This window comes from Diceros bicornis, chromosome X, assembly GCF_020826845.1.
Source record: "Diceros bicornis minor isolate mBicDic1 chromosome X, mDicBic1.mat.cur, whole genome shotgun sequence".
Taxonomy (NCBI): domain Eukaryota; kingdom Metazoa; phylum Chordata; class Mammalia; order Perissodactyla; family Rhinocerotidae; genus Diceros; species Diceros bicornis.
This window is the reverse complement of record NC_080781.1, coordinates 108,468,430-108,482,782: the sequence shown is the minus strand read 5'-3', so window position 1 is coordinate 108,482,782 and position 14,353 is coordinate 108,468,430. Positions and strand designations below refer to the sequence as shown.

The 14,353-nt window shown below is 39.3% G+C and overlaps 1 long non-coding RNA gene across 1 annotated transcript in view; it reads left to right on the top strand.

The window, feature by feature from the left end:
* Nucleotides 1-11,609, top strand: part of LOC131400576 (uncharacterized) — a 42,634-nt gene extending 31,025 nt beyond the window's left edge. Inside the window, exon 3 of the long non-coding RNA XR_009217375.1 lies at nt 11,548-11,609. This is a non-coding gene — a long non-coding RNA (uncharacterized LOC131400576). The remainder of the gene's footprint in view (nt 1-11,547) is intronic.
* Nucleotides 11,610-14,353: the final 2,744 nt, after the last annotated feature.

The window sequence follows — 14,353 nt, the reverse complement described above, 5'->3', positions numbered from 1 at the left end:
CTATCTGTACAAACTCTCCTTTTGTTATCTCATCCATTTCCATGACTGAAACTGAAGTTATATATACTGATGATCATATTTCATAGCCCTCTCAAGTCCAGATCTATATGTCTGACTGCTTAGTCATATCTTTTTAAAATTTTAAGTCTTTAAGGTTTATTTTTCCAGCTTTATTGAGATATAATTGATGAATAGGAATGTATATATTTAAGGTGTACGATTTGATGTTTTGATATATGTATACATTGTGAAATGATCACCATACTCAAGTTAAATAACATATCATCTCACATATTTACCATTTATTTTTCAGTGTGGTGAGAACACTTAAGATAGACCTTCTTAGCAAATTTCAAGTATACAATGCAGTCTTGTTAACTATAGTCACCATGCTGTATATTAGATCCCCAGAATGCATTCATCTTGCATAACTGAAACTTTGTACCCTTTGCTCAACATCTCATCTGCCCCTCCCTCCTGCCCCTGGCAACCACCATTTTAATGTTTGCTTCTATGAATTTGACTATTTTAGATGCCATATATAAGTGAGATCATGCAGTATTTGTTTTTCTGTGTCCGGTTTATTTCGCTTAGCATGACAGTAATCAAAACAGCATGATACTGGCATAAAACAGGCATATAGACCAATGGAATAGAATAGAGAGCCCAGAAATAAATCCACATATTTACAGTCAACTGATCTTCAACAAGGGAGCCAAGAACACACAATGGGGAAAGGATAGCCTCTTCAATAAATGGTGATGGGAAAACTGGATATCTACATGCAGAAGAATGATTTTGGACCCTTATATCACACCAAATACAAAAATCAACTAAAAATGGATTAAAGACTTAAATTTGAAATTGTAAAATTGCTAGAATAAAACAGGGAAAACGCTTCTTGACATTGGGCCTGGCAATGATTTTTTTTGTCACAACACCAAAAGCACAGGCAGCAAAATCACAAATAGATAAGTGGAATTGCATCAAACTAAAACGCTTTTGCACAGCAAAGAAGACAATCAAGAATGAAAAGGCAATCTACTGAATGGGAGAATATATTTGCAAACCATATATCGGATAAGGGATTAATATCCAAAATATATAAGGAATTCAAACAACTTAATAACAACAACAACAACAAAAACAAAAAGATTAAAAAATGGGCAAAGGAGCTAAATAGACATTTCTCAAAAAAAAAAAAAGGAACATACAAATGGCCAATATGTACATGAAAAGATGCTCAATGTCACTAATCATCAGGGAAATGCAAATCAAACCACAATGAGATATCACCTCACACCTGTTAGAATGGCTATTATTAAAAAGAAAAGAGATAAGTACTGACAAGGATGTGGAGAAAAAGGAACCCTGGTGCACCATTGGTGGGAATTTAAACCAGTACAGAAATTACGGAAAACAGTGTGGAAGTTTCTCAAAAAATTAAAAATAGAACTACCATATGATCCAGCAATATCACTTTTGGGTATACAGCCAATGAAATGAAAACAAAATCTCAAAGAGACATTTGCCCTCCCATGTTCATTGCAGCATTATTTACAATAGCCAAGATATGGAAGCAACCTAAATGTTCTTTGATGGACAAATGAATAAAGAAAATGTGGGAGACAGGCAGACAGACAGACAGACACACACACACACACACACACACAGAGGAATATTATTCATCCTTTAAAAAGAAGGAAATTCTGCTGTTCATGATAACATAGATGAACCTACAGTCACATCTCTATATGGCCATCTCACAGGTACCTCAAATTCAGCATGTTCAAAAGACAACTCTTCAGTCACCTCCCCATCACTCCAAATCAGCTACTTCTCCTGATTTCTTACTTCAGTCAATCGTATCACTATCTACCTAATTGCCCAAGCCGTAAAATTTCACAACATTCTTGGCAATATTCTCTCCCAGACCAGCATCAACCACCTCTAATCAGCAATTATGGATGCTACTTTATCTCAGGGGTCCTTTCTGTCCATTCCATTGCCATGATCTCAATTCTTGACTTCAACATTTCTCTCTTAAGAGTCCTACAAAGACCTTCTTGCTGCCCCCCGTCCTTTCAATCTTTTCTCCACACCATAACCAGAAGGACCTGTTTAAAACTTACCTTCTTCAAGTCCATTCCATGATTTTCCAGCACCTTCAGAATGACGTGCAAGCTCTGCAGCTTGGCATATATATACCTTTATGATCTGGCCCTATCATTTCATTTTCATCTCACCCCGCAGCTTCCCCACCACTCACCCCTGCACCCATCGCCCATCATGCCCTGTGATCTAGCATTATTTTGTTTTCTCAGTCTTTCATGATTTAGCACATGTTGCTTTCCTTTCTGAGAACATTTTTCCTTCTACCTCCCCCATTCTTACCCATTTAAGAATGAAAAAGACTGGGAAGGAGAAATGTGATATAGAGATTAAGACAATTTTAACTATATACATACTTTGAAATTGTTTTTAACTACTCAACTAATACCTTAGTATATAATCATCTAATTAAAAATTATTTAAAAATTTAAATCCTTGCAGATAAAGCTAAAGTTCTCTATGATACCAACTCCCACTGTATATATTATTCTGCAACTTGCTTTTTTTTTTTTAAGATTTTATTTATTTATCCCCCCCCCCCAGAGCCCCAGTAGATAGTTGTACGTCATAGCTGCACATCCTTCCAGTTGCTGTATGTGGGACACAGCCTCAGCATGGCCAGAGAAGCGGTGCGTCGGTGCGCGCCTGGGATCCGAACCTGGGCTGCCAGCAGCGGAGCGCGCGCACTTAACCGCTAAGCCACAGGGCCGGCCCTGCAACTTGCTTTTTGATTCAGTTGTATGTCTTGGAGATCTATGTCAGAATATAAAGATTTATCTTATTCTTTTTAATTACTGCTCACTATTACATAGTATGGCCATGCTACAAGTGTATGCAGACATTCTGGTATTGAAAGACATTTAGGTTGTCTCCTGATTTTTGCTTTTATGAACATTACTACAGGGATTATCCTTGTAAAAATGCCATGTTGTAAACATGTGGCAATGTTTGTCTATTGTAGATACTAAGAGATAGTATTCCAATGACACTGACTATTGGTTCCCATAATGGACATTACCCATTTGCTTGTTTGTTTCTTTCATTGGCTCCCAAGTTCCTCAAAAGAAAGAACTGTATCTTATGGTTTATGTATTCTTAGACTTAAACAGAGCCTGGCATATAAGATGTGCTTAAAGTATGTTGTCAAATGAATGTGGATGGCTGCTCTCATTAAACAAGGCCTTCTTCCTCACAGTCCAAAAGGCTTTCTTACCTCTCTTTTTTAGTATAGCCTTAGTCCAATTATCATAGTAGTCCTTATGCAGAGGCCCTCTGAACCTTGAGCCTGGGGCAGTGTTTCTCTATATCTGTTGTTTGAGAGAGATCTGTTGCAGCTATTTGAGCATGCTTTTGAAGGTGCCACCACCTGAGATTATCGTTTCTTCACCTGTCTTCACAGGCCAATGTACTTCCATTTCCTGTACCCAGCCTCTTGAGAGATACACATCTTTGACAGCCTTACTCTGGTCTCCTGCTTCCATGTAAGGTGATAGAAAATCCAGATGATTGCTAATTTTCTATTTTTAATAATTCTGTGTTCCTTGTCTGTAAAATGAAGATGATGTCTATCATTTATCTCCCCCACTAACCATATAGTAAGAAATAATTAGAACATGATTTGAGACTTTCAGAAATGATGCTATAGATGTTGCATGAGGCAGCTGCAGAAAGGGGGGTTTCTCCATTAGTGCATAGGTGTGTGTGCATACGTGCCCCATCCAACCTGTCACACCATGCCCCTTGAGGTCAGAGACTATCTCCTTCTGCCTCTACTGCCTGTACCTAGCATTCATGTCCAGCTATATGTACGTTAAATCAATGTACTGGGTATCAGAATAGTTAAATAGATACGGCCAATATTTATTTTGCATGATCGACTATGCTAAGTTCTACAGTATTGTTTCAATCAGTGACTTAATGCACTTAATGAGTGTCTAGTTTGTGTCAGTCACTGTGCTAGATGCTGTTGATACAGCAGTGCACAAGACAGAGTATCCCTACTACCATGGGATTTCAATCTAGCCATCTCACAGCAGAGAGTTTTGCAAGGGGCAGTGATGGTGAGACTCTTCCTCCTGCTCCGCTAGAACACAAGAACCTTTCAATCACTCTCTACCCCAGGACAGACTTTACTGTTATGCCTTGCAAAAGAAGCCTACCTGATGAGGGGGTGTAGGTGAAGACTTCTCATGCAGAGCCCTGCAAAGGGAAAGAAAAGTCATTCTCTTGTAGTATCTATCATGGTATGTGAAGATAGAGAATATATTCCTCTAGGACACCCACTCTCAGTTTTTCCTCACAAGATCAGACTGTTTATTGATGTTATTTTGTCATCGTCCTTCAGTGTCCTTTATTCATTCCCATGCTTTACTCCAAAACTTTCGATGCCCTTCTGTTGCCTATCAAAATTAGCTCTTCACTGTCTAACATTGCATGCTACATTTGTTCCCATTTCTTGGCCTTCCTTTGCTTGTTTTGCCTTCAGCCTGTTATCCTTTGTTGTTGCCAAACTGATTTTTCAAGGTTCAGCTCCAATCCTTCCTCCTCAATGCTACTCTGGTCCTCCATCCTCTCATCTATCTTTGAACCCGACTTACGAAAAAATGCCAGCAGGCTTTTTTAGGATTTCCCGTACTCTCTCCCCAATAACATTATAAGCCCTTAGAGGGCTGATTCCATGTCTTTTATCCTCCACATTATGAGGCACAGAACATGAGATCAATAGAGAATTTTTACTAATCTTTACTAATTTAGAGCAGCATCCTTTAAATGCCATTTGTGAACAGATGAATGGGTGGGAGATACTTGAGTCAAACAAATTAGGTTAAGCATGTGTTTCTGTAACATTTTATTTCATTCAACATGCAAGTAACATTTATGGATCACTTCTATGTGCCAGGTACCATGCTAGATTCTGGTGATTCATAGATAAATAAAATGGCCCTTTGCTCTCAAGAATCTCATGGTCTAGTTAAACAACATAGAGGTTAGCAAATGAATACAGTACTGTGTTATAATTGCTATAATGGAGGTTTGCCATGGAGGTGTAGTGACAGTTCAGGAAGGTTGGCTCAGTCTACCCGAGTGTGGTCGGGAGAGGTTTCGCAGAGAAAGTCAGGCTTGAGCTGACTTTTGAAGGAGGCATATGATATAAGCCATATTCAGCTTATTGGAGACACTGAATCCCAACTACTTATGAGATTACTGACCAAACCAAATGTAGATAACTTATATCAACTGCAATCTGATGGGGGGAATATGCTTTCTCTTTGGAGGTATTCAGGCATCTCAGGCCTTTTAGTACCTTCAATGCAGGAAAGCACTGAGCAGCTGGAAAGAGGTTTTAGATTTCTAGAATCTGAGCAACCTAGCACTTCTCAGCTGAACAAGGCCCTTTGGATTGAGCGCCAGTTTAACATAATAGCTGTTTGAAGTCTTCAAAGTACACTTATAAAAACAAAGTGACAGGCTGACTACAATGTATTTGGCATCTAAGGTTCCTATTACTTGGCTAAACTTCATTATCTTTATCAAATATCTCTAATGCTAAATAATCATAATCACTCCTTTGTCTAAGAATAAATACAATTACCGACTACACAAGGTAAGGGAAATTAAATTGGCTTAGCAAGCTTCCACATGCCACCTCCAAGCTGAAAGAACACAAAACTCTATTAAATTTTTATTTCTTGGCTGCACTTATTTCAATACTCTGTGTATGTTAATGTGTGGAGAAACTGTTCGATTTATAACAAATGCAAACTCAGAAGCATTGCTAAGAAAGCCACATTTTGGAGTTTAGCTGCAAAGGCAGGAGGCATGAGCTCACACTTGCAAATCTTTGGAGACTAACACCCTAACTCCTCTGGAGGCAGTTCATCTTCTGTTGATGTCTGAAATAGGCTATTGGGTTCCCAGAAGCAGCAGGACAATCAAGAGAATCCAAGGAGAATCTCCAGTTTTGGCTGGACTTGTGGGAGAGCAGGTGGTTGGGAGTAATTAAGGACTGATTCCTGGTGGCCTCTCACCAACGTAATTAGGTGCCTTCAATCACTAATGAATCTCATACTCATGTTGGGCTATTTAAATCATCCAAGAAAGCCTTGGCCACAGAGATGTGTCTTGCATCACATTCAGTGATGACCTGCTGGGCTCTCTGTCTCCAGAGCTCTCCAGTCCTCACAACTGAGGGCATTTTTAATCACTTGCAAGTTCAGCCTAGCTCTAGGCTCTGGGGCCAGTCCTGTCTGAGACACTGGGATTTTGAGGTGCCCTAGGGCAGTAACTTAGCATCCTAGGCATTACATTTGATCGTGATCTGCCCTCGTCTGTCAGTCTAACAATTCAGATTTTCTTTTGTTCTTGTGACAAAGACCTTTTTTTGGTCCCAGTCCTTATAACTCAGTTTTTGTGGTAGGCACTCTGCCTTGAATCTTTTGGGCCTAGGTTCCAGCCTTGTTCTTTCTCTAGCCCTCTTCGAGATTGGAGTTCTGCCTCAGACTTTAACCCATTGGGTTACTCTCCTCTAACTGCTACCAGACAAGAAGTTCCTAGATGTCTAATGCTGTGTCCCATCTATCTGCCAGACTAATCACTGTCTTCCTACTTCTGGATGATCCTCATGCTGACCTTCTGCTTACCTCAACCAGCTGTCCCATTCTTCTAGCTTTGTGTCAGAAAAATTCCTCCCAAGGCCATTTCTCAAATCCTGAGTCCTTGTGCTTATCTCTCTCTCTTTTTTTATACCTCAGCACACAGGCACTTTATCTGTTTTCCTTGCCTCTTCGTAGCTATGGCCACCAAAGTTAGCTCTTGGAATTCTTCTCTCAAAGACTGACTAGGGAATGGGACAGTCTTACCTGCCCACACATTGCTTGTTAACCTCAAAGACAAGTCCATAGGCGCAGTTCTTTTTAAGGCTTTTACTTCTAATCATGGAGAAATAAAGAGGGAAAGTTATAATGTAAAAAGTTCTTACAGTCCTTCTCTGTAATTCCTAACAACCTTGTTGTTATGGTGCATTGATTTATGTCCCATTCTTTTATTTGTCCCTACTTTTTCACCATATTTCCCATTCCTTCTTCCCTGTTCTATTCAAGAAAATCCCGGGGCCCGCCCTGTGGCCTAGCAGTTAAGTGCGCGCGCTCTGCTACTGGCGGCCAGGGTTCGGATCCCAGGCGTGCACCGACGCACCGCTTGTCTGGCCATGCTGAGGTGGCATCCCACATATAGCAACTAGAAGGATGTGCAACTATGACATACAACTATCTACTGGGGCCTTGGGGAGAAAAAGGGAAAAAAATGAGGAGGATTGGCAATAAATGTTAGCTCAGGGCTGATCTTCCTCACAAAAAAAAAAAAAGAAAAAAAAGAAAATCTTGCTTCTGTGAAAATCCGTTATCCTAGAAATTTTGTATGTTAATTCATCCATTCAACAATTTTTGAGTGCCTATTAAGTGCTAGGCACTTTTATTGACAATAGAAATATAGTGTAGAAAAAGGAAAATCATGCTCCCCGCAGTCATGGAGCTTATGTTTTAGTTGGAGGGAGATTAGTAATGAACACATAAAAAAGTACATATGCAAGAAAATATCAGATAATAGTAAGTGATATGCAGTGAATTAAAAGACAGTAATGGGAGAGTGCCTGGAAGACTATTTTTGATTGGGTTGTCAGAGACAGCATTTCCGAGGATGTGACTTTTATGCTTAGAATTGAATGATTCAAAGGAGACAGGATGTGAAAATTGGGAGGAAGAACATTCCAGAAAACGAGAACAATGGGTGCAAAGGTTCTAAGACAATTACCAATTGGTGTTTTTAAAGACAGAAAGAAGGGCACTTTGAATGAAGCATAGTAGATGAATGGACATAGAGTGGTATGAATGAGGGCAGAGAAGTAGAATCAACAGTACTTATTCATGGGCTGAATGCTAGGAGGTGATGAAGGAAAGAGTGGATCAGGGATGACCGCTAGATTTTGAATTGGCCGTTGCGTATATTTGGTAATACTGCTTTCTGAAGTGGGGAAGACTAGTGAAGAACTTGGAAAGAGAGAGAGAGAACTTGTTAGTTCTTTTCGGACATTTTAAGTTTGAGATGCCTATCATACATGCAAATGCAAATGTCAGTGGTTTAGGACTAGAAACATAAATTTGAAAGTATATTGACTATACTTATACATTGATTATACATATAAATGAAAGTATATTGATTATACTTAAATCTATGGGATTGCATAAGATTACCTAGAGGGAGTGTAGATAGATTAGAGAATGGTGCCTAGGTTTGATCATTAGGACACTTTAACATTAGGAGGTCTAGCAGAGGAGGATCCAGCAATAGAGATTGAGTAGAAATAACCAGTAGGAGGAAAACTAAGGGCATAGTGTCAAGGAAGGCACATGAAAAAAGTATTTTAAAGAGAAGGGAGTGGCCAACTATGCCAAATACTACTGAGAAATTAAGTAAGAGCGAAAGTGGCCATTGGATTTCACTACATGAAATGTCATTGATGACTTTGACTATAGCGGTTTCACTGGTAGAGTGCGGACAGACGTCTGAGTGGAGCGGGCTGAAGAGAGAACGGGATGTGAAGAAGCAGGGACAGATATACACAGCTCTTTGAAGAAATGGTGCTGGGAAAGGGATCAGAGCAATTGATCATATATAGAAGGGGATGGAAGATCAAGGTATGTTTTTTTTAAAGATAGGAGACACTATGTCATGTTTGTATGCAGATAAGAACAATGTAGTAGAGAGGGAGAAACTGAAGTTGCAGGAGAGGGCATAATTATAGGACTGAAATTCTTGAGTAGGTAAAATAGAATGAAATCCAGAGCACAAGTAGAGGGGTTTGACAATAGCAAGTCTGTCTGAAAATGCAATCAAAGCAAAATAAAAGGTGATCTCTAGTCTCAAGTGGTTATTTTTCATTCATTTCTAAGCCCCTAAAGGTCATATGCCCCTTAGCAACAATCTCTCTGCAGGCATTTGCTCATGATGCCTCCTTCCACCATCTCTTACTGGGACTTTCACAGATAGTCTACCTTACTTTGATCTGGCTGTCTAGGCTCCAGGTCCTAGTCTGTTCTTCAACCAACTGAGCCCTGGCTCTCTAGGCTTTGAGCACAGAAATCCTAGAGCTTAGGGAGGATCATGCAGGGCCTCATAGGCACAGTAAGGAGTTTGCTTTTTTACTTGTTTATTTATTTCTGCTTTGTTGAGATATAATTAACATATAATGTTGCATAAGTTTAAGGCGTACAACATGATGATTTGATACACACATATATTGCAAAATGATTACCACAATAGGGTTGGTTTACACCTCCACCACCTCACATAATTACCTTTGTGTGTGTGGTGAGAACATTTAAGATCTACTCTCTTAGCAACTTTCAATTATACAAAAATGCAGTGGGAAGACACTGTATGGTTTTAAACAGGAGATTTAGTGATGTGACTTACATTTGAAGACAATGACTCTTGCTATTCTGTATATAATAGATTGGAGTGGGCAAGAGTGTAAGCTGAAAGAGCCCACTGAAGACTTTTGCAATATTCTAGATGAGAGATGATGGTGACTCGTGACTACTAGTGTGATGGCGATGGAGATATGGAGAAGTAGATAGATTTGAGAGTTATTCCAACTCAGTTCTATGATTTGATAAAATGTTACCACTGCTTAAATGAAAGGAAAATTGATTTAATAAAAAGAAATAGGTACATAATTAAAATTTTAGTTGCTAATATATAACTGTGAGATAATTATGTGCTAAGGAAATGACCTATATAAAAGCACTTGGCACATAGTGGGTGCTCAATTAAAAAGTGTTATAGCTGTCTTAAAATTTAACTTAGAGGGTCAATACTTGACTTGTTGTTATGGGGTACTAAAGTATCATCAATATAACCTAAAACCATTACTTGGAATTTTTCAATTAATGGATACATTCCAAATCGTTAAAATAACTACAAACTCATTTCCAGCCTGGACATCCTTCTGCATGGTTGTCTTCCAAGGGATAATAAGCACAGGCACATATAATCATTAAAATTAATTCTGATCATGTATGCATGCTGTAGCAGGTGTACCAAGGGCTCTGCCCATTTGTAATTCTGTCCATTGGTATTTAAAGAGTAATACAAGCTTTGTCTCTGGCATTGTGACATTATCCATTCATTGGGACTGGGCAAACCAAGTTGTTTACATAAGAATGGCTCCAAGTGTTGGCTTAGTCCTGAAGGCTAACCACTACCACACTAGACAGTGTGATTCTCACTCTGCATTTTAAAAGATCACCGTAATAATTGGTCATCATAGGAAATCACACAGCGTTCCTGGGAGAAAAATCAAGACGCTCCAGATTACAGAGCATGTCTATGGTCAGACTAGGATAGACATTTCTTTAGTGGGTGTTTGGGGGACCATCCAGTTACAGTAGAGGCTTGGTGTTAGGGAATATTAGGAGAGCAGGCAGGCAAAGTAGGGTGGGGGCCAAATCATGGAAAGCTTTTTAGCCCTAACTAATGAGTTTGGACTTAATCCTGATTGCAGCAGGAAGCCACTTGAGAATTTTAAGCAGAGGATTTTGACCTGATTTTCTTTCAACTTCCTGAGTATAGGATTTCACTTTACTTTTGGTGAGCATCAGGGAGATAGTCTCTCAGTGGGCCTTTTATAGCTCAGCCCAGGTGGCTGCTTAATATATTTTCTTTCTTATCAAGCCTCATCTCTTAGTCTATTGAATTCGATGGTCATTTACTGAATACCTATCATGTAAAAGGCACTGTGCTAGGTACTTTGTTGTTTGTTTAGTAGCAATCTCATGTCTAAATCCTTAGGCAGTAGGAGTTCTGAAAAAGTTATCTTGAATAGGGAATTAAACCTTTAAATGCTCAGATTTAGTTTTCTCTCTGTGGATTATTATTTATTTATTTTTTTGGTTCAAATGATTAACCCAGGGCTGCTAGATCCTTCCCATGTCTCTACAGTCACCCCTGCCATTATGCAAAGTTATTTCCTTTGCCAGTTCACTATTGCCTCCAGGATCAAGTCCAAATGCTTTGGCTTGGCTTACCAGGCTCTTCACAAATCTGGCCTCAACCAGCCTTTCAGTCTTTTGTTTTCTACACTTGAACCCTCACAGCCATGCGTTCCACATTCAACTTCCTCTGAGTACACTATCCAGATTACAGAGTAAGCTAGGCTTTGTGATCTTGACTTTCCCATAGTATATGATGACATTTTATGTTTCTGTGGTTTTGTATGCTATTGCAATGGATAAGGATGTGTCCAATCCCTTGGTGTGTTGGCATTGAAAAAACATTCAGTGTTGAACTAGATTGCAAACTCCTTTTACTTAAAAATTATGAGTTATTTCCAGGCAAGGACTATGTATGATTTGTCTCTGTCTTTCTTCTTCCATCCAGGGCCTCACTGAGTGGCTGGCAGATAGGAGGTGGCCGGTACAAGTCAGGTAAATGAGTGTGTGTGCAGAAAATTCAAACTCATTTTTGTGTAGCCTAAGCCAAGCAGAATCATGATAATGAGTTTGCTAGAGGCCAGGGGGTGTGTAGTGCAGTGGCAGAGAAAGGGGGAGGATGTGTGGGGAGAGCCTGCAAGCCAATGGGCAGAATTTTTGATTATCTACTGTTTTAGATCATCTGCCTCACTGCTTCCCTCCATTGGTGTGTATAATTGAGAGCAAGGAATGGATCTTCTGGTTAATTGGCTTTTCTGGTTAACCAGTAGTTGACTGGAAAGCTTTCTTCTTTTGGGAAAAAAATCCTCTCTAACATATAGTAAATGCTATTTCTGTCAGTGCAATATAAATAAAAAAAATAAACCTTTTTATGATTCAGGAACCATCAACATTGTAAATACTACTCTATTAGAAAATCAGCAATAATTCAGTAAACATATAGTAGTCTGTACTTAGTCCAAAGCCCTGTGGAGGATACAAAATGAGTAAGACCTACAGAATGGACAGGAACATGCAGAGTGCTTTGGGAGAAATTCATGGAGGAAATAGCTCAAATGCTGGAACTTGAAGAATGCTTGAGGCTTAGGTCATGGAGAATGAAAGGGACAGAGATGCATTCCAAGTTGTGAAAAACATGAGTGTGAAGCAGCAAGGCATAAAGAGCAGGTTGTAATTAGGAACTGGGGAGCATTAGCTGTAGCTACAGAATGGAGACATAGGGAGTGAGAGCGTTAGAGGAGAGCTAGTGCAGTAGGAGACAAAGCTGGAAAGTTTGTTAGGGGGTTAATTTTGGATGGCTTCAAATGTCAAGCTAAGAAATGTGAACTTTATTTTTTAGGCAACTGGAAGCTGGGAAAGGACTCAATTAGATCCTTGGTTTAAGAGGATAACTCTGGAAGTAAGTGTGAAGGATGTATTTAAAGGGAGAGATACTAGAGGCAGAGGAACCAAATATAAGGCTATGTCGATAGCTCATTCTTTCATCCATTCACTCATTTACACATTCATTAATTCATTCAACAAGTATTAAATAAGCATCTATTTGGGCAAGGCAGTGTTCTGGCCTGGAGGAAAAATGGCAGGTTGAAGGAAGGCTAAGCTAAAAAGAGTGAGTGAAAAAGCTAAAGAGAGAAATCAAGGACAGGGATGCAATTTCAATGTTATAAAACTAGAAATTGGGTCAATTTTAGATTTCCATCTTGGAATCATGCTGGAAGTTTGATTGGGATGCAGGAATAGGAGTGGGATTCTCCCTGTGGGATATTGATGGTCTCTGCCAGAGCAAAGCATAAGGCACTGGGTTGGAGATAATGGGCAGAACTTCCTTTCAGACTCCATATCAGAGAGCATAGGAATCCTATAGGATGCACCCTTAAGCATGGGGAAAACAGGATTCATTTCAAATCCCACTGGGACTTTGGGGGTGGCTTGACTTAGGTCAGCTGTTACATTCTAGTTTGCTTTTAATTGGCTGCTAGAAAGGGCAGCATAACTTGAACATCTGCATGTACCTGTGGAATATCAGGTCTAGGGTGAGGTTGACAAAGTTAGTTTGAATTAAGGAGGAGGACAGTGTTAACTGGTTTAGATTCATAGGTACCAAATTGACAGAATTTGGTTATTAGATTTCAGAAGTGACATAAAGAGAAGGGTAACTTTGAGGATGTTAATACCGTAAGTCGTTAAGTCTTTCCACATTTTTTGTCTCTTTTCCCTCATCTGCCAAAGGAAGCGGTTAAAATAGATCAACTCTGTGGTAGGGAGAATAATGGTGATTCAAAGTTGTCCATGTCCTAATCTCTAGAACCTGTAAATATATTACATTATATGGCAAAGGAAGATTAAAGTTGCAGATGGAATTAAGGTTGCTAATCAGATAACCTTGAAGAGATTATTTTGGATTATCTGAGTGGACTCAATGTAATCACAAGGGTCCTTAAATGCGGGAAGAGGGAAGCAAAAGAGGCAGAATCAGAGAGATGGCATCATGAAAAAGACTTGGCCAACCATTGCTGGCTTTGCATATGGAAGGGGCCACAAGCAAGAAATGCAGGCAGCCTCTAGAAGCTGGAAAAGGCAAGGAAAGGAATTCTCCCATAGAACCTCCAGAAAGGAATGCAGCCTTGCCCACACCTTGATTTTAGCCCTGTTTTGGACTTCTGACCTCCATAACTGTAATCTAATAAATTTGTGTTGTTTCAAGTCACTAAGCTTGCGGTAATTTGTTACAGCAGCAATAGGAACCTATTACAAATTCAATGACCTAATTTCTTCAAATATTCCTTAATCTAAAAGTTCTTAACAGCGATACACATCTTAATCATGTATTACTGTAAAAAAAAAAAATCTAAGCCCAATTTCCAGAAAGTTGGATACTATAGTGCTGAGGTAGGGCCTTGCTATCTTGGATCTTAAAGCTTCCACAGGTGATTCTAATATACTCCCCTTTTTGAAAATTATTGTAATCTCTCCTTGAATGTCTATCTAGGTGAAAAGAAAGAGCCAAACAATAGAGTCATACAGTTACAGCTGTGGAAATCAAGGTGAAGAAGAATGAGCATAAGAGGTGGGCTGTGAAGCCTTAAATTTGTAACCTTGTTTTTAGTTTTCATGTCTTAGGAACCTGCAAGAGAATCCCTTGAGTAGAAGCTGCCCACCTGCTGTGCTTATTAAACAACAACCTTATTGCTGCAGAAAGTTTTTGGTAGTAGGTAATTATAAAAAAATCCTTTCCTCCTTGTCTTTGCATAAAG